Source organism: Protopterus annectens, chromosome 8.part0 (assembly GCF_019279795.1).
Source record: "Protopterus annectens isolate FY-2018-M chromosome 8.part0, PAN1.0, whole genome shotgun sequence".
NCBI lineage: Eukaryota > Metazoa > Chordata > Ceratodontiformes > Protopteridae > Protopterus > Protopterus annectens.
In genome coordinates, this window is record NC_056741.1 from 234,962,185 (window position 1) to 234,988,766 (window position 26,582).

At 39.3% G+C, this 26,582-nt stretch overlaps 1 protein-coding gene across 1 annotated transcript in view; it reads left to right on the top strand.

Annotated features, from left to right (window-relative positions):
* The window catches only part of LOC122808202 (rootletin-like), a 295,087-nt gene that overhangs the window by 219,291 nt on the left and 49,214 nt on the right, over positions 1-26,582 (top strand). The gene's annotated exons all lie outside the window — the stretch shown is intronic.

Below are 26,582 nucleotides of genomic sequence, written 5' to 3' on the forward strand. Positions count from 1 at the left end.
TCAAGGGACCTTCTACATTGTGCAGCGGCTCGGATTGTCTGTTCTGCAGTGTCATTTTTGCTTTGTAACTGCTTCAATATGTAGCTTTCTTTCCCTGTCTGGGACACAAGTACCAACAAGAGCATGCTTTTAAGTCACATTCTGGGACATACTGGGACCCAGACGGTACTTGTGCTCCCTACCTCTGAGATATTTTTTGCTTGTTGTACATCTGAGATGTTGACTCTGTTGTACATCATAGGGAAATTATGTCTGATAAAAAATAAACAGCTAGTCTTCTAAGTGTGCTGATTGTCACCAGCTTACCAGCTGCGACCCCATCATTGCAGTCTGTGGAAGGAGTACAAATGCTCATGTTATCCAGGGCCTCAAACATCTACCATACATGGATAGGCTAAAAGCCCTATCCCTCTACTCTGTTTCATACAGATTCCACAGTGGTGACCTCTGTCTGGCATACAATGGATTCACGGACCCCCCACCTTGATGGGACTGCTGCATATCCGCAAGTCAAGTTCCACTCAAGTAACCTGCACACACGGCCTCAACCTGGTTTGTGACATCAACAGGACTCATTGGTTAGACAGATTTGTGTCCCAGAGACTCCTCCATCTATTGAATAGACTCCCTCTCCACATCAAGCAGAATACCTCTTTACCCCTTTTTAAGTGCAACCTGGATAACTAGATGGGAAACAGAAAATATACCCATGGGATTCCACCCATGTTCCTGCTGGACAGGGGCATCGAGTGCTGATTTGTCTAAACATGGGCTAAATTCTTGGCTAGGCTTATAAGGGCCTCAGGGCCAAAAGCCTAGTAACCTCCTATGATCCTATTAAAGTGGATATCTATAAAAGAAGCAGTGAGAATCTTTCTCAGCCCATCTTGCTGCTTAGGTGGCAGCAGTCAGGGATAACCAGAGCAGTGATTAGCAGGAGAGTTCCCTGCATGATTATAAGCATATGCAGGATAGGACTTCCAAAATGGCTGTACAATGATCAACAGATTCATTACATCTCGCCCTTTTTTTTTTTTAAATTTCTCCATTTGTTTTTGGTTTATAATACTGACAGGAATAATCACATCCCTAAGTCAGGGTACAATTAGAGTTCTTGAAATTAGTATTGCTTCAGTCTTGATGTTAGCCAAGAGTGCTCATCTCAGCATCCGTAATGTACCCAGATTTGTATCCTTTTTACAGTTCATATTGACATTATATGTATTGGTTGTGGAGTTGATTACACTTGTAAAGTCCTGTTTTTCATACTACTATTCAAACTGTCTAGATATCTTTATTCCACGTTTTTCTCATTTTTGCTTGCAAATCCTTATATTTTATGCCCATGTCACTGCGTAATATACTATAATCACTGTTTATAGCATTTTTAATTAATGCTAGTTTTGTCTTTTTTTCTGTATAGACTACTATATCTGGTTTTATTCCCTCTATGTTCTCAACTGTTGCTATTGGTTGATCCATAGATTTAGACTTCATGGCCACAAAGCCAACACAAAGGCAGCAGAATACATCCAACATAGCTCTTTTGTAAACCAACACAAAGGCAGCAGGATAAATCCAAACACAACTTTATTCCAAAAAGAAACTGGATCAGCGCTTTTGTTCTAATCCAAATAAATAACAAACAGTCCTGGATAAAGAGCCTCCTCAGAAGTGATACTGTGAAACAAAACAAAACAGATGAGGCTCACCACGGCCAATAAAAACTACTTTATTCACTGCAGTTTAGTTAGCGCTTTCACGTTTTAACAATGCTTCTTCAGACTTAAAACAGTTCATTTAAAAACAACAACCTTTAAATAGAGTTCATAAATTGTAGCCAACCAATTAAAACTACTAAATAATTGCACTTGTCATCATCATTAAAAACTAGCGAATCACAGTGTAACTACAATTAATTGAACCATTTAAATAAATAGTATTGTTTTAAAAAAGAAATACTAAAAAGATTTTATATATCAAACATATAAAAAGACATTTTGAATGCAACATAATAAGGTGGTATGTAAAACTAGTGTTTATAAGGACGTGCTGCCAAGAAAGGTTTAAGGGTAGCCCTTTCATTCAACCCATGTCCCTTATACCCCTGTAATCTAATAATCCACCTATTTTCACACTCTTCTGTGTGATTCTTTATATTTCCAAGTCTGTTAGTCCTATTCACTAACTGCAAAACATTAAACTTGAAAGTATGTGTTGTTCCTACATTTAAAACATGTCTAGCTAGGGCATTGTGTTCATCTTCCCTATTAATGGCATATAAATGCTCCCTCACACGTTCTCTAAGGCTTCTATTGTTTTTTCCAATATAGAAGCAGGAACATAACTGGCAGACTGCCAAATACACTAAATCTCTAGATCTGCAATCAGCATAAAAATTAAAACTAAATTCTGTTATTTCCAGACATATAATTGCATTGATTGCAGCCTCTACAGGGAAAAATGCCCTTTCTATTAGACAAGCTAACAGCCTTCCTATCACTTTCATAGCACAATAACCTTTTCAAAGATTTCGTATTCCTATAAGTAAAATTGGGTCTATTTCCCACTACTTCGGTAATTTTTTCATCAGTGGTTAAGATGCTCCAGTTTTTAATAATCACATCCTTAATTTTCAAATTTATATTGCTATAAGGAATAATAATTCTGTTTACATTAGTAGATTCTCTCCTATTACTTTCTGCAGATTCATATCCATGATGTCTGTGTAAATAAGGTTTTCCTTTCCCTTTTCTTACAGTGCTATCAACACGATATACATTTTCTGTTTCTTTCCTGTTGTATCCCCTTGCTAAAAATTTTCAGCTAACATCCTCTGTTTCGAATGGAAGGTATCATCATCTGTGGTGAGACGAGATAATCTTAAGGTCTGATTGTCCACAATATTACCATAAATGTGTCGTGGATGCATACTGCTGCGGTGTAAGATGTTGTTTCGCCAGCAAGACTTAAATATCTCTGAATGCATCATATCATCTTTCTTTGCTATTTGGACATCCAAGAAATCAATCATATTCGGTGAATATTTATATTCAAACCTTAAGAAATCTGTCGTGCCATTAATATATTCAATAAATTGATTCAACTCACTAACTGTGCCATCCCATACAAAAAACACATCATCTACAAAACGTTTGTAGAATTTGATGTTATTATTATATAGACTGTTGGTTACCACATATGTCTGTTCCCAATATGAAAATACCAGATTGGCATAGGAATTAGCACAAGGGATGCCCATGGCAACCCCTTTCTTTTGTAAATAATAGATGTCATTGTATGTGAACACATTATTGTTCAGTACTAGATCAAGTAATTTTAAAATCCTAATAATCAGGTCTCTTGACACCCCTTTCTCAATTAAATATAATCTAACATATTCCATTCCAGTATCATGTGGAATAGTTGTAAATAGAGATACAACATCTAAAGTGACTAGTAGCACATCATGAGATGTAACATGAGTGGAAAGGTATTCACCATAACTTTCTAGAAATTGTTGAGTATCTTTTAATATAATAGTGGAGTCATCGACCACTGGTCTAAGATGTTTTTCAATAAAAATCGAAGCTGGTTCCATGAGCCACCCTCCACCTGAGACTATCAGCCTTAAAGGTGGATTAATAAGGGTTTTGTGTATCTTTGGAAGACCCCTAAATGTGGGAATTAATGGATGTTCAACCAATAGATACTTATATATTTCACCATCCACTACACCACATAGCAACATATCGTATAATTCATGATGTACATTTTTAATCAACTTATCAAGCATCATATTACTTAGCACCGAATAGGTGCCACTGTCATCAAGCATAGTATTCATAGTATCAAAATACATATCATAGTCCAAAATGGCAATAGCACCTCCTTTGTCAGCTTGTCGAATTACTATATTGCTATTGTCATGTAACTTTTTAATAGATAAATATTCATCAAATGTTAAATTATAAAACTCAGGTTTAACTTTTGATTTATATATATCAAATAAGTCTCGTTCACATGCTTTTTCAAAAGCTTCAGGTAAGGGATGACATGGCGGTATAAAACTAGAAGGTTTTCTAAAGACATTACTAGCTTCACCCATGTTGTTACCAAATAGAATCTTTAAGTTGACATTCCCAATAAATTTCTTTATATCAACTAAAATGTCAGTGATATCTACAGATTTAGAAGGTATAAATGAAAGCCCACGGCTTAGTAGGGATTTTTCACTGTCAGTTAAAGTATAGTTAGAAATGTTAACTACTAATTCTTTTGATTTGGTCTCAATATTTTCCGTTGAAACTCGTACCTGTCTTCCGATGTTTTCCTCTTCCTCATGTTCCCTTGAGGTAACCAGTTGGATCTGTCCATATGTCGAATGGGTAAAGGGAAGGATACAGGTGTTGTAGAAACTCGTTGCTCTTCTGATAATCCAGATGGTAGCGTACTGTTACCTGTATGCCAAACAGGTTTCTTACTGCGTGCATCCTTTGTGTCTCCAGTTGAGGAAGGCAGCAGGATAAATCCAAACACAACTTTATTCCAAAAAGAAACTGGATCAGCGCTTTTGTTCTAATGTTTTAAAACTTCATCAGATATAATAGTTTTTCTTAGCCAAAGCTTTATTTACAAAGTTCAAACACACAGTAAATGGTCACATGACATCTTAGCCCTTCTTAAACCTTAAATTTAAAGGGACAAGTTCTTTAAAACACAGCCTTATAACAAATGCATTTTATAAAAGCATATTGTAACAGCATAATTTATAGATACATATACATAGTGATTCCATCCAAAAACAAAATATATTAATAAAAATATGAAAAAATATGTATATATAAATGTGAAAAAAAAACTTTTTTTTTATCTACATAAACAAGCAATTCAGGTTTGGTCATTTAAACCTGGTAAACTATAAAAATTAAAACGGAGCTGCCATTACAGCTCCCTCTTTTCAAGTAATAGGGAGCAAGCCCCCCCAGGTTACCTTTTCAAGTATATAATGTTTTCACAATCCCCAATACAACAGTTTTGTCACCTTGTAGTGTATTTCAGTAGACAGGCCTTTATCTATGAGTGTATCACAACCAGTGAGATGTGTAATTGTTTCCAAGTTCTGTTTTACAGAACTTATATTTATCTGTTTCTTCCGCTTTTATAGAGACGTTATAAGTAAATATCCATGTAGCCCACTATCTTTGGCTACAATTTATTAGTCTGTCATCTCTTGGTTTAAGTTTACTTCTTCTTAACCATTCCTTAAACCAGGGATTCCCAAAGTGTGCGTTGCAGCGCCCTGGGGTGCTGCAGCTTCCTCACAGGGGTGCCATGAACTGGCAAGTTTAGTTACTAAGCTTATTAGTTTGCGGTTTATTTTGCAGCCGTGCTAAATGTTATTACAGTAAAATAACTTACACAGGTTAGTAACATGAATGTTTTAAGATGTATTCTTGCTATTTTTCTGCTGTGATGTTAACCTCAAGGAAGAAAGAGTGGTAACAAAAATGAAGTAATCTCATTCCTGATGTAATATGCAAAAAACTTTTACAGATAGAAAAAAATGCAATCTTAATTCTATACTGAAAAATTGGAATAAGTTAAAAATAACCTGGCATTGCATTTGGCTGTGATTCATATTAACAGTAGAAATATAATAGCTAGAACGTGAACTATTAGCAATTTATCAGATAACTGTTAATAAGAAATCATGTGACCATGTTTCTGAATTTACATAAGTAAACACTAGAAAACAAAACATAATAGAACAATAAGAATTATAACTATGCAACTGTATTTCATAAACTGAAAACGCTGGACACTGTATGATAGCAGTAACAGACTAACATTATTTTGTTTTGGGTATTTTATTTTTCTTGTGCAAATAGTATGCAGTTGTACAATTTTAGTATTACTCATGTAAGTTATAAATCAGTTTAAAAGTGGATCTTTTCTCCCCATTTCCATATAAAAATAGTTTCCAGCCAGTAGGATAAAGCAGGTTAAAATAATGACAACAAATATATAAAATCTTTCAGAAACGGGTATAGAAAAACAAACAAACAAAAAACGAATACAACTGATTTTTGCACAATTTCCATTCTTCTAGTTTAAACCACAAATATTTATGTAAGCTTTGTGCCGTGAGTAATAAACCCTAACCTATGTCTTTGAAGTTCTATTTAACAAGAACAAAACTCGCTGAGTAAGCCTGCCTAATGCTGAGCTACTCCTCGTTTACTGCTTTCTCTAGGAAATTACTGCAGATGCAATTTCTAAGTTTGTGCCCCCTGTGATTCCTTTGTGTTTGTATTTTTAACTTTCTTTTGCATTTGTATACCTGTGCAGTTGGAGTGTTTACATTCTTGTGTGACTGAGTCATTGTCCATAGCCTTCAATAATTCTATCAGTGTTTCAGAGACTTCGAACCATTGCATGACTGCCCATATCAGCTTTCTTGGCACCTTGTCATATGTTTTTTCCAAGTCTAGGAATGTCTATTTGATCTCTTTCCTCATCTGTAGCTTCTTTTCCTGTATATGTCTCACTGAAGACATTGGATCAGTTGTGCTGCATCCTGATCTAAATCTGAACTGCTCATCTCCCATTTTACTTTCTGCTACTTTGCATATTTGTTTTAGTCACCCTGTCCAGTACTTCATCGGTTTGTTATACCCCAAAATGACCTGAAATGTGGCTGCCATGGCTAGTATGATTTTGTTTTACAGTCCATGTTTTTGCATTCCTGATGTCATTTTAGGGGAACAGAAAGAAATCCCTATTATGAAAAGATCCTTGGCTGTGGTTTTATCTCTCATTAGTTTAACAGTACTGTGCTGCCTATTTATCCCTATTAAGAGGGGATCCTTGGCTGTGGTTTTCTCTCTTATTAGTTTACAACAGTACTGTGCTGCCTACTTATCCCCATTATGAGAGGATCCTTGGCTGTGGTTTCTCTCATTAGTTTACAACAGTACTGTGCTGCCTACTTATCCCTATTATGAGGGGATCCTTGCCTGTGGTTTTCTCTCTCATTAGTTTGCAACAGTACTGTGCTGCCTACTTATCCCTATTATGAGGGGATCCTTGGCTGTGGGTTTCTCTCTCATTAGTTTACAACAGTACTGTGCTGCCTACTTATCCCTATTATGAGAGGATCCTAGGTTGTGGTTTCTCTCATTAGTTTACAACAGTACTGTGCTGCCTATTTATCCCTATTATGAGGGGGATCCTTGGCTGTGGTTTCTCTCATTAGTTTACAACAATACTGTGCTGCCTACTTATCCCTATTATGAGGGGATCCTTGGCTGTGGTTTTCTCTCTCATTAGTTTACAACAGTACTGTGCTGCCTACTTATCCCTATTATGAGGGTTGGGAGGGTGGCCTAATGGTTAAGATGTTTGCCTTACAAACACAAGGTGCAGGGTTTGAGTCTCACAAGGGATAATTGGCTAGGCTTAAAATGGCTCGCAAGGGCAGTTAGCTTAGTACTAATCTATGAACCTATGAGGGGATCCTTGGCTGTGGGTTTCTTTCTCATTAGTTTACAACAGTACTGTGCTGCCTACTTATTCCTATTATGAGAGGATCCTTGGCTGTGGTTTCTCTCATTAGTTTACAACAGTACTGTGCTGCCTACTTATCCCTATTATGAGGGGATCCTTGGCTGTGGTGTTCTCTCTTATTAGTTTACAACAGTACTGTGCTGCCTACTTATCCCTATTATGAGAGGATCCTTGGCTGTGGTTTCTCTCATTAGTTTACAACAGTACTGTGCTGTCTACTTATCCCTATTATGAGGGGATCCTTGCCTGTGGTTTTCTCTCTCGTTAGTTTACAACAGTACTGTGCTGCCTACTTATCCCTATTATGAGGGGATCCTTGGATGTGGGTTTCTCTCTCATTAGTTTACAACAGTACTGTGCTGCCTACTTATCCCTATTATGACAGGATCCTTGGTTGTGGTTTCTCTCATTAGTTTACAACAGTACTGTGCTGCCTATTTATCCCTATTATGAGGGGATCCTTGGCTGTGGTTTCTCTCATTAGTTTACAACAGTACTGTGCTGCCTACTTATCCCTATTATGAGGGGATCCTTGGCTGTGGTTTCTCTCATTAGTTTACAACAGTACTGTGCTGCCTACTTATCCCTATTATGAGGGGATCCTTGGCTGTGGTTTTCTCTCTCATTAGTTTACAACAGTACTGTGCTGCCTACTTATCCCTATTATGAGGGGATCCTTGGCTGTGGGTTTCTCTCTCATTAGTTTACAACAGTACTGTGCTGCCTACTTATTCCTATTATGAGAGGATCCTTGGCTGTGGTTTCTCTCATTAGTTTACAACAGTACTGTGCTGCCTACTTATCCCTATTATGAGGGGATCCTTGGCTGTGGTGTTCTCTCCCATTAGTTTACAACAGTACTGTGCTGCCTGCTTATCCCTGTTATGAGGGGATCCTTGGCTGTGGTTTTCTCTCTCATTAGTTTACAACAGTACTGTGCTGCCAACTTATCCCTATTATGAGGGGATCCTTGCCTGTGGTTTTCTCTCATTAGTTTACAACAGTACTGTGCTGCCTACATATCCCTATTATGAGGGGATCCTTGGCTGTGGCTTTCTCTCTCATTAGTTTACACCAGTACTGTGCTGCCTGCTTATCCCTATTATGAAGGGATCCTTGGCTGTGGTTTTCTCTCTCATTAGTTTACAACAGTACTGTGCTGCCTACTTATTCCTATTATGAGGGGATCCTTGGCTGTGGTTTCTCTCATTAGTTTACAACAGTACTGTGCTGCCTGCTTATCCATATTATGAGGGGATTCTTGCCTGTGGTTTTCTCTCTCATTAGTTTACAACAGTACTGTGCTGCCTACTTATCCCTATTATGAGGGGATCCTTGGCTGTGGTTTTCTCTCTCATTAGTTTACAACAGTACTGTGCTGCCTACTTATCCCTATTATGAGGGGATCCTTGCCTGTGGTTTCTCTCGTTAGTTTACAACAGTACTGTGCTGCCTACTTATTCCTATTATGAGGGGATCCTTGGCTCTGGTTTCTCTCATTAGTTTACAACAGGTACTGTGCTGCCTACTTTACACTGTCACCATCAATCTTATTTTGCTTCCTTTGATTTTCCTTAATGGCCATGTGTGTTATAGCATTTTAAGGAATGTTTGAATGACAGGCTTGAAAATGTAACCAAGTTAATTGTATGATTACCACCTGTCCCTCTTTGCGAGGGATAGTCCTTGTTTGGGCAGTTATGTCCTGTGAAAAACTAAAAGATGGCAAATGTCCTGAGATTTTATAACAAAAAAAATTCTAAGTTTTCTTTAATAGTTGCATAAAACAGTTAGTTCATATCTGAAACACCAAAATGTTATATGAAATAGCAAATGATTAAGGAAGGTATAGTCTCTGAAGATCGGGGACAGTGAGGAGACATGCGGGCATCGCCGTTCCTCTTTTGTCCAAAAGTCACCAGTTTGGGGAGGGATTGAGAGGAAAGAGTTAAATTTGAGAGAAAAATCATGGATGTCTCAGAAGATTGGGGGCTTATTGTGGCAACAGCTTGGTCTGACAAAGTTGCTGCAGACCTGGAGGAATGTAGTTTGAGTCCTGCATCTTGCTTATATATAAAATGTCCTTCTACAGATAAGTGTCTGACCACAGTTGTCAATCCTGCATAAAGGCCAATAAAACTAAAGGACTGGACAACGACAGACTGCTTTGAACCTGAAATGCTACTCTAAAGCTGCTCACCAGCTATGTACAACCTCTCCAACTAGCAGAGTGAATACAACCCTTTTCACTGCTTCTGACAGCAGTAAAGCTATAGAATTTCAAAAAAAAAAAAAACAGGTCACAGTTGCAATGCTGCCAAACAAAGCTGAAATATTTCTGTACAGTACTTCTCCATGTTCATGCAGTGCAGTGCAATATATCACGGGTTTACTAGGTTCCCACCTCAGTGTCACATCTGCAGCAGCATCGGCGGACCAAACTGTTGCCCCGATAATGGAAAAATACCCTTAATTGTTAATGATCTGCTCAAAAGATTAATGACCTGAAGGACATAATCAACCCTGTACCCAGTGTCTATGAAGTGAAGACCTCAATCATTATGACAAACTCACCCCAGAATACTATAAATTTGATCCGAAGTAGACCAAATATAAAAATCTGCACATTTTACGAAATTTGGACAGTTGAAATGTATGTTTTGTGATCTTAAATACCTGTGTTATTAATTTGTTCAATTAAAATTTTTGTGATCTTAAATACGTGTGTTATTTATTTTTACCTAACTAACCCTTTTAATTAAAAAAAAAATTATTATTTTGCAAAGTATACTTGTTAGAATTTGATGGGAGGGGGGCTTGGGTAAACCTGGATTCAACAAGGGAGCCGAGAATCGAAAAGGTTTGGGAACCACTGCCTTAATCAAACCTTGATCAACATGTGGCTGTTCCAGAAATTTTCTGTACCTGCCACTTTCCAGTTTTCTTTCATTTTCTTCTTGTCCATTTCTTTATGTTCGTTCTTGTGCATTTTTAGCTTTGATTATCATCTACGTCTGGTTTGATTTCCATTCCCACTCCTTTCTGAAATGCTTCTGCTAAACTGTTCAAAGATGTCATCTTAAGACTTTTCTTCATGCTTTAGAACTTTCACTCTTTTGAGATCTGATGAAGCCAGCAAATATGTATGCAGTCCCACAGCTGCTGACCTACACCTGTTGTGCATTTTTAGGAGGCTCATACCCCCTTCAGACCAAGGGCTATACAATATTGGTATGCTGTCTGTTTTTGTATATCATATAATAAACATGAAGCGTTTTTTTTTTCTTGTTTCCTTGTTCATCTAATTCATTGCTGCCAGGCAGTCACACCAAGCTAAGAATGAACAGAAAAATATACTCATTTAGAGTTTTGACTCACTATTAACTTTGGTCTTCTTATGAAGTATTCTTTACCAAGCTTGATTAAGATTAATTGCATGCATCTACAGACATCTCATCTCCACATGAAAGTAGTCAGCAATGAGTTAAGAAATCTAACAACTTTGTAGGTGCATGACGGAATTTTTGTAAAGTTCACTCAGAATGGAATAGGTTCATAGGTTCATAGGTTTATACTAGGCTATCTGCCCTAAGGCATTTATAAGCCTAGCCCAAATTTTTGTGGCTTACGCCACCCCTTATATGAAAAAATCCTGTGCCCATTAGTTTGTTGTGCCTCTGTCCAGCAGTGACACAGAGATGATTCCCGGGGTAAACCTACGATCTCCCATCCACAGGTCAAGATTTCTCTTGAACAGAGCCAGCGAGGTGCTCTGCCTCACATGGACCGGGATTTTATTCCACAGCATAGGGAGTCTCTGAGTGATAAATCTATCCCTCCAGCACGTCCTATTTATATCCGTGCTAAGGTTTAAGTCGCTTGCTCTAGTGGTTTTGGTGGATTTGGATTTTTAGGTGGAGCATGTCCATTAATTCCGGGTTGGACATGGCCTTGTATGTCAGGCACATGTCACCTCTGAGCAGACGGTATGCGACTGAATAGAGCTGGAGTTTCTTCAATCTGGCAGCATATGACAGATTTTGGAGTCCCTTTATCCTTTTGGTGAGGAACTTTTGGGGTCTCTCCAATTGCTGCAGATGTCGGGTGAGATACATCCCGAATGGGGCATTGTACTCTATCATTGGTCTGATAAGTGAAGAGTACAGGGGAACAATGACCTCACTAGATCTGGATGTGAATCCCTTCATGATCAGGTGGGCAATGTAGAAGGTCTTTCTAACCACTTTAGCAACGTGAGTGTCAAAAGAAAGGCCACTGTCAACCTGGGTCCCCAGGTCCCTGATAACCTCTTCTGTGCTTAGTGGATTGCCACCTATATGGTAGCTTGGGGTTACCTTGTTTTTCCCGAAGGGTATGACTATACATTTTTGGCGTTTAACTTCAGGCCATGGCTCTGGCACCAGCTATCTGTTTCCGTGAGTCCCTTCTGAAGGATATCCGTGTCTGATGCACTTTTCACTATGGCCCAGTTTGCAGTCGTCTGCAAACTTTGTCAGCCAAAGTCCTCCCATGTTGGCCTGTACTTCTGAGAAGTAGATGCCGAACAATAGGGGCCAAGGACCGAGCCCTGTGGGACACCACTTGTGACCGGCTTGGAGTCTGACATAGCGCCAGCAACTCTAACCCTGGGGGTTCTGTCCTTAAGCCAGTTTGCAACCCATCTTGTGACATATGGGTTTACATTTAAGCTGGTAGTTTTTCTACAATACCCGAGTGGGGTATTGTGTCGAAAGCCTTTGCAAGGTCAAGGTAGGCTGTATGGACTGCCTTTCCTCATCAATGGCCTTGGTGACTGTTTCAAGAAGTCGACCAAGTTCAAAAGGCATGATCTTCCCTTGACGGCCAAACTGGGTCGGGTCCAATGTTTGCAAGTCCCTATATCTTTGTTTATGAGCTCCATTATGATCCTCTCCATAGCTTTGCAGACTAGACTTGTTAAGCTTATGGGGCGGTAATTACCAGGGTCCGTGAGGCACCACCTTTGTGGAGTGGGACCACAGTTGCCGTACGCCACTCCTTGGGCACGTATCCTGTGGTAAGGCTGAGATTAAACAGCTGCCTTATGTGCGGGTTTAATTCCTCATTTAGCTCGTGTAGCACACAGCTGGGGACACCATCTGGTCCCATTGATGCTGTGTTTTTAGCTTTAGAGAGAGCAGCTTTCACCTGCGCATTTGAGATGTCTGGGAGGCTACACTCCGCTGGGATAGTTATCTCTCCTTTATGGGGGGAGAGGGGGGGTGAAGTTTGCACTGAACCTGTCTGCCAGTATGTTGGCAATGTCTGTGGGTTCAGTGATTTTTGCAGAAAATGTGCAGAATTCCCCTGACTAACTGCCTTCTGCTGCAAAATTCTTGTGTCTCATGGTGGACACTTACTAATGGGAAAAAATATGCTAATATCTTTGCGGATGCAAGAAGCTTTGCATTTTTTGTGGGTTTCATCATTTTGTTGTATTTTTCAAGCCTATTTGCTTACAAAAAACGTGTTTATAGTTTAAGCCAAGGATATTAATCTAGAGATCCACCCTTGTAAAACAAGGGAAATTATCTTAATTCTACATATTATCACTGAAAAGACTCCTACCACATTTAAAATACCCGACTGCACACTATACAAACCTTCTTTGCAATATAACTTGCAGTTTATATCGTGAAATGTTTAATACGAATAAGAACAAAAATTGTTTTGCTTACAGTTCTTTTTTCCCTTTGGTGTCCTTGAAACATCAGTGACATAATGTGGGATATATGGTTTGAGTCAACCCATATGTTTAACAAAGTCAGAAGTCCAGTCTTATCTGAGACACTTGTTCTTGCAAAGCCATATTTCACAAATGTTATAAGTGCTTTGTTGTATCCTGCTTATATAGTAATTTCATTGTTGTTGATCTTCTTCCTGATCATGTCCATCTCCCCAGCACCAGACTATGGTTCATTCCCAATGTACTTCTGATTCTTCTAGTCAACGCCTATGTTTTTTTTGTCTGTGAAACATTTTTCTTCTGAAACATTGGAAAAGTTTCACTGGTCAAGTCTCTCTATGAGCTTTATTGTCAGAAGAATGGGAAACAGAGTCCTTTCTGCTTGCTGGCTCACGTTTTGTTTCATAAACTTTATTTCCTCCTTAGCCTGTTCTGTGTCAGAAAATGTCTTTGATCTTCCAGGAAAAAAATACTCTGAAGACAGCTGGATACAACAGCTTGAATCTCACATCTGCCTCTTGACTTTCCCTGATTGCTGTGATAAATCTTCTTCTCTTCTGCCTGGTGTACAGTGAATAATCATTTTGTACAAACACTTTGCTGTCTCCAGTTTTAATACTTTTCCTTTGCTGCCACAGTTTTGTCAGGATCATGTCTTTCTGCTGGTATGATAGTAACTTTACTAATACAGGTCGTGACTGCTTTCTCATGAACAAGTTTGAAGCATACCCTCAGTGTATCCTTTCAGTTAACAAATCTTGCTATGGAACACCAGTCCAGCTGCTTATTTGTGTTTTCTTAAAATTAATCGTCTTTTTCTTCCAGTTTCTTTGGTGCAGTATAAAAGCCACTGCAGACTTTCACATTTACTCCAATGGCAACATCTCCAATTAAAAAATACCTATGCACCCTGAAGACAACAACCACTGTTCCTGACAAACTTCCATTTGAATACTTCAGACTCACTGCAGATAGCCTTGCATAGCCTGCGTCAATCTTAATGAACTACCCTGTCCAAGAAAAATATGTCTCCACCTTATGGGAGAAAAAATCTTGTATAATACCCTTTCATAGAGGCAGCTCATCAAATGAGCTCACAAGTTGTAGACCCATTGCCTTTCTCTCCCCCTTATCCAAAATCTTGTAAAGATGTATTTACTCTCAACTTATTACATGTATTACATTTCATAGCCTCATGTCTCCCTCATACCATGGTTTCAGACCAAATCACAGTGCAACCACTGCACTTCTCAGGTTCACATATATAATAAATCGCAATCAAAATCAGGTCTCCTAACCTCAGCCCTGTTTCTGGATTTATCCAAGGTATCCAACACAGCCATCAAATTCTTCTAATTAAAAATCCCTTCTATGGCTTATTACCCTTCTCACTTAACTGGTTTCTTTGTTACATCACTAATAAGTCCCAAGCTGTGAAATAGCAAGATGATTTCTTCTTTCTTTCCTATATCCAGCAGAGTCCCACAAGACTCCATCCTAAGACCACTACTTATTAATTTATCAACAACTTGAACACAGTAGCCAGAAAGGCCACCATAATTCAATACACCAATGACTCCACAGTAGTCTGTCCTACTAAGACATTACACATGCTCCAGTCACCCAGAAATCCTTTTTCTACATAAAAGCTTGGCTTGACAACTCACCACTCCTCCAGAATGCAGAAAACTGAACTATGACTGTTCACCCCCAACTCTCTCTCCTTCCAAAAATTTACTTTTAATAATACTGTCATCCAGCAAGACCAGTGTAGACCTGCCCTGGGATTCATTAATGTCTACACTAAGTGTATACTTTTCTGAAAGAACAGACTACATGGTCATAACTTAAACCTCCTTCCTCCTAATTCTAGCTATCCTACTAATTGTCTTGCAGTCTTAAATACTGAGGGGGATTCATAAAGTGTAGACCACATGTACACTTAGTGTAATCCTTCTGAGTGATAGAAAGTATAAAAAATGTGGTAGGGATGTTCTTGAATACAGATTGTGTACAATTAGTGTAGATGTTTTTGAATCCGGCCTCTGGTATCTCATACTAAACTACTAGGTGTGATTAGAGACGTCCACTTAAAATTTGATCGCTGCCTTAAGCAAGCCATAAAATAGTCGCACTAAAAGCTAGGCTACTCTGTAGTGTAAAACACTGCCTTACTGACTCTACTAGAGAAAACATAGTCACTTCTTTTCTGCTTCCTACCCTATTGCATGACTCTCCTATCCTAACCAATCTCAACTACTCTCTATCAGACAAGCTAGAACAATGGTCCAATAAAATAGTCAAATTTGCAATTAACCAACAATATAGATCACTTTACTGCCTTTCTCTAAAACAACTAAACTGGCAGCAGCTAAATAAATCTCTATTGTAATCGCAATTGATTTCAGCCTTCATACTACTGCATAACCCTGAAAACTCCCGTCTCTTCACTCCATCATTCAACCTTACATTACTAAGAGACCTCTACGCTTCACTGACAAATCATTACTCAATAAAACTGAACCTAACAACAATGCAGGATACAATACCATCCCACTCCACTTAAGAAAATTCTGCAACATGAAAGACTAAGTACCAGCTGAAACAACACCTGACAAATGGTTTTGCACCTGCACCACTCTTGGTTAAACTCTTACTAAGATAGCTATATGAAGTTGTGGCATACTTTTCTTCAGCACAAAACATAACGTACTGATCTGATGTTGTTAATCCTCATTCATTCCTTACACCTGGGTTATTGGTTCCGACCTCGGAACTGAGCTGGCCATCTTCTAAGCTTGTGACAGCCACAAACTCTCTAGCTAAACTCTTACCCACAATTCCCCTCTCCCTGTTACCTCAGATTTCGTTTGCCACATCGCCATTCAGTCGTGTCAAGCCACTTCTCTTGCGCCAAGTAAAACTTCTTTGATAATACATAATCGTATTGCACTTCTTCTCAGTTCAAATTTTGTTAAATAGTTATCTCTTACCCTGTCGCATCTAGCGACTCTATTTTGTTTTTATCTAGCCCTTCTTTCTTCTTATTGTGAGGTAACTCCTTTACCATCGTTGGTAAAATCTTCCTGCTTTACCTTCGGGTATTTCTCGTACCATTGTTGGTACCTTCTTCCTTCCTTTCCTTTCTTCCTCTTTCCTATCATAGCAGAGAAAAAAGGCGGTCCGGAATTTAAAAGATGTGTGGATTGTGGGCATAAATTGCCTATTTCAGATGCACATGCGTTATGCTTTTACTGTTTGGGTGTGCCTCACTTGACTGTTGACCTACCTTGCGGGATTTGTGCTAACTTTTCTAACAGGACTTTGGTGGAAAGGAAAAATTGATTTTAAAGGGACTACTTAAATCTTCCTTTTCAGAGGCTATATCTGAGTCAAAGGCTTCAATCCCTCCTAGTTCCCATAAGAAAAGAGATGAACACAAGAAGGCCAAGTCTCTTCCGTCGTCTCCTGATGGGGACCGCCAGGAACCAAAACCTAAGAAGGCCAAACTTTCTAGTTCAGATTTGACTTCCTTGACCCAAGGCTTTCGGTGCCTAGATCTTCTGCACCGAAGCCTTCGGCACCATCTGTTACTTCGGCACCGTGTTTTGTGCACTACACCTCATTGAAACCGAGGGGCCCCTCGGTTCAGACTTCCTTACTGGCACCGACTTTTTCTTCGATGCTGACCTTTCCGGCATCGATGACAGTTCCGATGCCCTCTCCTGCTTCGACTCCGACAATTTACACAGCACCGACTATCCTCTCGGTACCGACCACCTCGTTTTCCACACAGACTCTTTCGGCACCTATGATAGTGCCGACTACCACTTCGGCACCGACCTCATCGGTGCTGACCTTACCTTCAGCACCGATGATCTCCTCAGTGCAGACACCAGTAGGGGCTCAGTTTTTCTCGGTGCATATGCCTATTTTAGCACCGTTTAAAGACCCCTTTGTGGGCACCAAGTTTCCTGCTTCCTTGGATAGACCTGACTCCCCTTCAGCTATGTCCATGAGATCCACTAGAAGCCTCTCGGAACATGATGTGGTGCGTCTTGTGGATCAATTGCTTTTGGCCAGAGGTATCCAACTCTCCAGGACCTACTCTTCCTTCGGAGATGAACACCCTTCCCCAAAGACTCCTACCTATTCTCCTCCTTCATTGCCTTTGAAACCCCCTGTTGTAGCACAGCCTTCCCTCACTTCGGCTCCTTTCATTGACTTCACTAAGGAGTCGCAGTTGCCTTTGTGGTAAGAGAGACTTGTCACTCCAGTCACTGCTCAGGATGCTAGCTGTGTCGTACGTACTCCTGTTTTTCACAGCCATCCAGGGACTTCGAGTTGGCGGGCTGATTTGCTTGAGCGAGGTGTGACCTCCTCGGCTGGACCAGCCTTCCAACTCATGGAGAAGGCTCTTGCGTCGGTTGGTGATCCTGTGCTATCAGTGCCCCCATCCTCCTCTGGACCACAGTTTACACAAGACACCCCTGGCGGACACCGGGCACACGGGCCTCATGACACACTCCCACTGGAGGCCCCTTTTGTGCTGTCTTCCCCAGATTCTCCCCCTGAGGAAGTTAATCGCAAGAGTTCGTGTAAGAGGAAGCATGTGGACTCCCCAAAGTAGTCCCTCACGGAAGACACAGACTTTGATAATGGGAAAGAGTCCCCTTGGTCACCCTCTGAGGTATCATTTGGAGATATCCTCAAAATACTTAAGCAGAGAGGTGAATGGCGGTCTTCTGACCTGACCTCTGAAGAGTCTGTGTTCCTGCAGGCCTTTTGTGCCAGGCCCCCTACCTCCTGAGTTACTCCACCTGCCGATGACCTTGTCCGGCTCATCGTGCAACGTGCATGGAAGGCTCCTGATGCCGTTGACGCCATTCCCTGCAGACCATATAAAATCTTGTCCCCTCCAGATAGTGAGCCTCACTGGTCCAAAGGTCTTCCTGTAGATGCCTTGGTGGTGGCACCTGTAGATGCCTTGGTGGTGGCGGCCACAACTAAGAAGCCCTGATCCCTCCTCAGGGACAGTCACCGAGAGATGCTGTAATCCATCCTTGGCCTCCCAGTCTGCTTTATGCTCGCCCCCTTCTCCCTCTCATTCCCATGTTTTTTTCAGAAAGCTCAGAGGTTGAAGAGCAAAGTTATCCTCATTTCTGCCTTTTGGCCTCGACAGGTGTGGTTTCCCTTCCTTTGGTCTCACCTAGTGCATCCACCATGGACTCTGGATCCCATTCCAGACCATCTCTCCCATCCCTTGGGACGTCCTCACCCAGATCTATCGAACCCCAACCTAAAGTTGACTGCTTGGTTGCTCCAATCCCATTCATGGCTAGAAATCCCAGGCTTTCTTTCCCAGTTAGGGAGATTTTAGTAGCAGCACATAAACCTTCCACCAGGAAAGTGTACAACAGCAAGTGGAAGAGATTTCCTATTTGGGCCTACTGGAACCAATTGGATCCTTTTATGGCTCTTGTTTCTGCTGTGTTAGATTTCTTTAACGTACATTTTTTGTAATGGAGCTAGCTTTTCCACTGTCAAGGTACAACTGGCAGCTGTCTCAAACTTTCATGTTGGGGAAAATTCATTACCTTTGGCATCTTCCAAGCTGTGCAAGACTTTCCTCAAAGGCACCTTTCTTCTTCATCCTCCCATTAAGGATCCCACTCCTCCATACCATGGTCTTACAAGCACTGGTTGCTCCTCCCTTTGAACCAGCAGCAAATGTTGATTTGAAGTTTTTGTCTTGAAAGTCTGCTTTCTTAGTAGCCATCACTTCAGCTAAAAGAGTATCTGAACTTTAAGCGTTTTCTATCAAAGCACCCTATTTCGTCTTTCACAAAGATAGAGTTACATTGCACACCAATCCTTCCTTCCTGCCCAAGGTTGCTTCTGAGGTTAATTTTAATCAGGTAGTCAATCTTCCAGTGTTTTTCCCTAATTTCCAAAACAGAGGGGAATACAAACTCCATATGCTGGATGTGTATAGACAATTATGTTTTTATTTGGAGAGGACTAAACACTTCATAAAGTCTAGGGCAAAAACAAAACCACTGCACCAGATAAAGTCCAGACCAGGCTCCAAAAATATAATGCAAGAAATCCAAGCAGGCAAAGGACATGCATGGCATAAAACCAAATGATTTATTTAGTAAAAAACATGTTGAGCGCTTTCGCGTAGTACTCCTACTGTTCATCAGACATAAAATTCTATAACAAGCCTAAACATTTTAAACCAGTCACTGCTACCATCCTTTTTCCCTCCAATTAAGTAATTAATGGAAACCAAGTGATTTAAAGTAACCTAACACTTTAGCAAAATAAATACATTTTTAGTATGTTCCAACCATTACTTGTATAATAGATTTCAGATGTAATAAATAAAACATATATTACAGATATTTAAACAGTATAATATGCATCATACATAAACCATCTTCTTTTCAACATTTAAGTAGATTGATGAGTGTGCATGTAGCAGTTCAAGTTTTTTATTGTAAATTTCATATAAGGTGTATACTTAGTTAACTATATGGCTGGCAGGACTGTTTCAGCCTTTGTTGATGCACTTCTGCATTAAATTTTCCAAAACGTCAGTATATTTGCAATGGCATAATAAAATGGTTTATGTAAGATGCATATTATAATGTTTAAATATCTTTAAAAAGGTTGCTAGTAGTGATTGGTTTAACACTGTTTAAAATGTTTAGGCTTATGATAGAATTTTATGTCTGATGAAGTATAGGAGTATTACACAAAAGTGCTTACATTTTTTTTACTAAACAAATCATTTGGTTTTATGCTGTGCATCTCCTTTGCCTGCTTGGATTTCTTGCACTTCAGAAAGTCTGGCTAGCTTTTTGTTTCATATTGCAAAACTAAATTTGGGAAACCAATTTCCAAAGTTTCTCTGGCAAATTGGATTACAAGCTGTATTTTTCTGGTTTACTCTAATAAAGGGATTCCCTTACCACTACCCATCAGAGCTCATTCCACTAGGTCCGTATCCACCTCCACTGCCTTCTGGTCCAGGGAACCTATCGATGAAATTTTTTTTGCAGCTACATGGTCAAATTCACATGCCTTTATATCCAACTACAAATTGGACATTATTTTCAGGAACAGGGTCTCCTTTGGTTCTGCTGTGCTCCAGAATATCCTTCCTTAAGGAACTCCCAAGATTTATGTAGCTGGGGGCTCTGTCCCACAGGCTGAAGACCAAATGAAAACAACAACTTAAGATAAAGAATTATGTATTTACAATAACGTTCCATCTGAGCTGTTGCTTTTTTATTTGGTCTTCGATTTCCTTCGCCTCATTCCTGTTCCACGTAACTTCTTTCTGGAGACCTGGTGGATGTTGCTTTTTTTGTCACTCTTGTGTCCATGTTGAGCTCCTGTAGTAGCCTTGTTCCTTTCTCTTCAGGGACATATGCTTTCTCACATTTAGATATAGATGTATGTGTAGTATTATGCACACTTAACTTGTGAGCAGCAAACTCGATCAGAGGGATGAAGGGGAGCATGGCATTATAGGCTGGGGAGGAGCTCAGATTTTTCAGATCCTAGAGCTGTAGTATTCGGTCAAGTCAGATCCAAACCCACAGGTTGAAGACCAAATGAAAAAGCAACAACTGATGGAACATTATGGTAAGTACATAACTTATTCTTCTGTCTAGTCTAAACCATTTTTTTTGTATCTTGGAGCATAATATATAAATTCACTCCAAACTCCTGCTACTGAATTCACATCTTCCATACTAAATATTTTCTTACATTTCTCCAAAAATCTGCCATCCTTTGTTATACTTTCCCTTCTGGGACCCCCAGACACATCTTTACTGTTGCAAATCAAATTCCAGTCCCCACCTATAATTAATATTCCTTGCTGAAAGCTGATTGTTTCTCCCAGAATTTTCTTAATCTCCATTATCACAGTTTTAGGTGAAATATAAATACATGCCAGTGTATGTCTCTTCCCTTGCCATTAGTTCTTTAGTACTACAAATCTACCATTATTATCTTTTTATCCTCTTCTGTCATTATTGGACCGCCTCTTGCAATTGATATAAGTTCTTCTGTTTTCCTTTGTCCCAGGTATTCTGCTGAATAACCGTATTGAAAACCTTTCTTTATCAAATTCTCATGTTCATTTCTTTCCAAATGTGTCTCCTGTAGCATAGCTATTTGCACTCTACATTTTTTAGTATAGTTCACAACTCTTTCTTTTTTATATATATCTGTGAGACCATTAACATTTAAAGATAATTTAGAAAGCATTATTACTTAAAAAGTTATTCCCACCTTTTCTGTGTAACATCTTTTTTGTTAAGTGTCTAGTTCCAGCTTTTATGTTACATGCATACACTAATTTTTGGCAGGTTGAACTTTTATACAGTTGTTTCTTGTCATATCCATTTGAGCCTATGTCACATCTTACAAAAATGTTGTTTTGTTGAAAGCCCTCAAACAAAAAAACAAACACATTGCAATACACCCCTAAAATGTATTAATTTAATTCTAACACGAACAACTATGTACTTCAAATATTGAAATATTGCATTCTTAATAGGAACAATTGTCCCAAACTGACAGCCACACTCTTAGACTTGGGTAACCTAAAAGGAAGGTTATCCATGCTAAGATGCATGACACAGCCTGTGCTTCTTCTAAGTTCTGTTTGATTTTGTCTCATCTTTATTACTCTCCCATATCGGGAAAACACTTCAGTGCTTTCAGAAAACATTACCTCCTAGGCATTGAAAGGAATAAGAACCAGATACAGAGTTGCTTCTACAAGCACTCGTTTATTTGCTAGACAGTGTTCTTTTTTATTTATTTGCTTTCTTTTAAAACTTGTTACTAGATCAAGACAGGGGCTATGCAAGAGTGAAAAAAGCACAACAATTTTTCTTGTATCCTGCTCTTTTGACCAGACTTTTCTTTTTTATGTTGCAGTGTCTACATTTCTTAACACTGAACAAGGAGAAAGAAAGGAGGAGGAAAAAAATAGGGCACCTGTTTACTTTAATATCCCCATTGCACTTGAAAATAACTGAGAAAACTTTATTTTATATATACAGATTATGTCATGCATGATAAAAGCACCACTGTTAAGAAAAAAATTGTTTTACTTAGTTACCTTTTTTCTTCCTCTTCTCCTGTCCTAAATGTTCTTCCAAACATTAATGGCATGAAGTAGGGCATATGGTTTAGAGTCACCTACAAGTTTAACAAAGTCAAAAAAGTCTAATATTTCTAGGTTTTCTTCTTGTCATGTTACACAAATATAATTAATGCTTTGTAATCCCACATTTATTTGTCAGTTTCTGAGTTGCTAGCTTTATTTCTGTTGATCTCCATGTCCCAAATCCAGTCTCTGTTTCATTTCCAACGTACTTTTGCTTCTTCTAATCAACTCTTGTGCTTTTTTCTGTCTCTCAAGCATTTTTCATTGAAACATTGGAAAAGGTTTCACTGTTACAGTCTTTCTGTGGTCTTTATTACCAGAAGAACAAGAAGCAGAATCACTTTATGTTTCATAAATCACATTTTGTTGGACAGACTTTTGTATTTTCTGTTTAGCATGCTCTGCATCAAAAAATAATGTTGTCCCTCCAGGAAAGAATATTCTGAAAATAACCGGGTACAGCAGCTTGAATCTCATGGTTTCTTCTCAACATTCCGTGATTAGAGGAATACATTTACTCCTCTTCTGCCTGGTGTATAGTGAGTAATTATTTTCCAGAAACACTCTACTGTCTTCCACTTTTAGTAAATTGCCCTTCTGCCCAGTGGCGGCTGGTGACTTCCAATCAAAGGGGGGCTGCAGGAGACAGCTGCACTAGTGGGTGGAGCCAATGGGAAGGGGTATGGCCAACTAGAAAGGGAAGGAGTTATGCTCAAAACCACAAAAACTGGAATTTTAATTAAATACGCTGCCCTGGGTGCCAAACCGTCATTATGAGAGTCCAATCAAGATAAAATGAACTGTAGAAGAAAACATATATTTCAATGCATTGGCTGCATGACAGCTTACTTAATATCTAGATGGAAACAAAAAGGTTGCAAGGCATAAAAAAATACTTTTTAAATACATTACTGGAATGCCAGTCAAAGTCAAGTATAAGAAAAACAAGCAGTACTCAACTCAAACCACTTCTCCTTGCACTGCAGTTCTAATTGTAATTTATATTCAGCTTTATAAAAATACCAAGTAACATGCTGAAAGGAGGGATTATTAGAGGGAGAGCAACATTTTGAGCCAAAATCAGGGGCAGTTGAGAGGTCTGGATATGCCTGATTCTATAAAGCAATTTATTTGCACGTACCTCGCAATCTGTTAATGCAGGAAATCTGGACAAGGCCAAATATATTGGGGGGAACATACAAACTGTACTAAATATTGCTCTTGTATAAACTTAGTTGATAGAATAACAGGTCTTACTTTAGCATGCATTTTTCTGAAGGTTATAAAGTGTGAAACTCAATGTTTGTCATTATTTAGTGACTTAATTCCTAAATTATTTGCCAGAAAACCACAAATTTTATGAAGAACAAACCAAAAATAAGAAGCAAAAATCTATTCATTCTGTGAAAATCTGGACATTTGAGAGTTATAGCTCAGCCAGGGCTGACTTTGAGTTTGCCACCCTTCCCCCTCACAAAATCATGGTCGAATGGAGCCTCCCCCCTGCAGCCATTCCAATGCCCCATTACCTGGCTAATTTCACCCCATTTACCATAAACATTGTAATGTGCATACTGTTTTACTTCTACGATGATTTTGATTTCATTTGAAAGTTTTATTTTGCATTCTACAGCACAGACATCTGCTAAACAATGCAATGCAGTCTCACAATGAAAATAGACTTGGCATTATTTATTTTTATTTTTTTATTTATTTAACATTTGTTGACCGGGAAAGTCCGACTAGGTTCCACAGATCCTGTTTTCAGCGGAGGCCCGGGGAGAAACGCTCCAGAAGCATGTCTTTCGAATGTGGGAGGAAACCGGAGTACCCGGAGGAAACCCACGCGAATGCAGGGAGAACATGCAAACTCCACACAGAAGGCACCCCAGCCGAGAGTCGAACCGGAGAACCTCTTGCTGTGAGGCGACAGCATTAACCACTGCACCACTGCGCCGCCCGCATTAAAACTTCTCTGCCATTGAAACAGCATTGAAATCCACATTCAAAGAAAATACTTTTGGCTAGTATAAAGATCAACTCTGGGCTGTTTTCAAATTATAGGCCCCTTGCACACAAGACATACATGTGTTGTGTGATGCACCTTCCTGATTGTATTAAATTATATTCCTTGTCTAATACAGTACAGTTGTTAGAGGGTGTTTTAAATTTATTGTTTTGAACATTTTTCCAGTAAACAATGAAACAAAAATGCATGTACCAATAATGACAAAACTGCCCAATTGAGAACATTTCCATCATAAAAGTCTACTCAAACTTCTACAATCCACCAGTATCAGTAAATATGCACAATCTCTGCAGAAGTAAAAGTCATCTATAAAATTCCACATTAAAGAGATCTGTAACTAATGAGGAGGTTGCTGCTAGCAAACAACTTTATATTTCATTGTTTCATCTACATATAAAGTGTCTGTATCTTTGCCAAAGAGGACATTCTCAGTACAGCAGCATCCACCCCCTGTGGGAGTAGAACCCACAGCCTTCTGCACAAAAGCAAGTATACTACCTGTTGTGCTATTAACAATGCAAGCAGACAGCATAAGCAGCACTCAACTTCTCTTCCCCTGCAGCTCTCAGCTCCTTGTAAAATCTACTCTACACTCAATTGTATCTCTCAACTTCACAGCACAAGAAATCTGGAAAAAAGACAAAATTTATTGGGGGGGGGGGCAAAAGCCCAAAAAACAGGGATGCATTTTAAACATTGCTTGTATAATCTTGGAAAGTTGCTAATATAAAATACTGTGTTACCACCATACATTTCACTGCCAAGGCATGAACCCAGGACCCTGTCCAAAACAGCCAGAGCAACATACCACTATGCCAAATCAGCAGTTTTATGAAAGAGAGGAAGACTGAAACTTAAATGGCTACCATTTAGTGAATTAATTTCTCACCATAGCTGTCAACCTCTTAGCACAAAACATCTGGACAAAGCCAGTAATGAGGGAATATAGCCCTCAAACATATTCAGTGAATTCAGTTCTCACCATGCCTCTCAACCTTAGCACAAAAAACCTGGACAAAGCCAATAATGGGGGAATACAGTCCCAAAAATAGGGACAAATTTCAAATATTCATCTTACAAACTTAGAAAATTGCTAGAATAAAAGGTTTTGTGTTGCTATGTATTTTCTGAAGAATATGAAGTCTGAAATTCAGATGCCTGTCAGTTTTATTTATTTAACGTTTGTTAACCAGGAAAGTCTGACTTGGAATAAAAGCCAGTTTTCAGCAGAGGCCCAGAAAGAAATACTGCAGACACATGTATTTGTAACATGGGAGGACACCAGAGCAAACCCACACACAAACACAGGGAGGACATGCAGACTCCACACAGAAGGCACACCCCAGCCTAGAATCAAACCAGAGAACCTGTAGCTGTGAGGCAACAATGCTACCACTGCAACTGCACCATCAACTATCTAAGGAATTAAAAATTCAGAAACCAAAGATTTTATAATGAACAGAAAAGAACAAAATATGAGGCAAAAATCTGCAAAAGTTTCACAGATGGTGGTGGGTAAGGAATTCAGGCTCTTGTTACCTGAAATCCACCAAAATGCTACTGGAGTCGCAGAGATAAAACCAAATGAATTATTAGATGTAGTTTAATATAGATCGCAAAATCATTAACGCACTTCACATAAATGATAAAAACACGCATTTTCGTCCCTCTCCACCAGGACTTCATGATGATGTCTGATGAAGTCCTAGTGGAGAGGGACGAAAACGCGTGTTTTTATCATTTATGTGAAGTGCGTTAATGATTTTGTGATCTATATTAAACTACATCTAATAATTCATTTGGTTTCATCTCTGCGACTCCAGTAGCATTTTGGTGGATTACTGGTTGTGTTTTGTGCTACTATCTACTACTTTTGTGAGTTTGAGTTATCTCTTGTTACCTGAACCCAGGGGTACAGGGTTCCCAGAGTACAGGGTTCAAGCCTGAGGTATTCTCTAACCACCACCAGCAGGTATCCTGAGTTCTTTCTATAGCCACCAGTATAAATCAACTGGGGCATTTCACGCACACGCATGCACACACACACACACACACACACACGC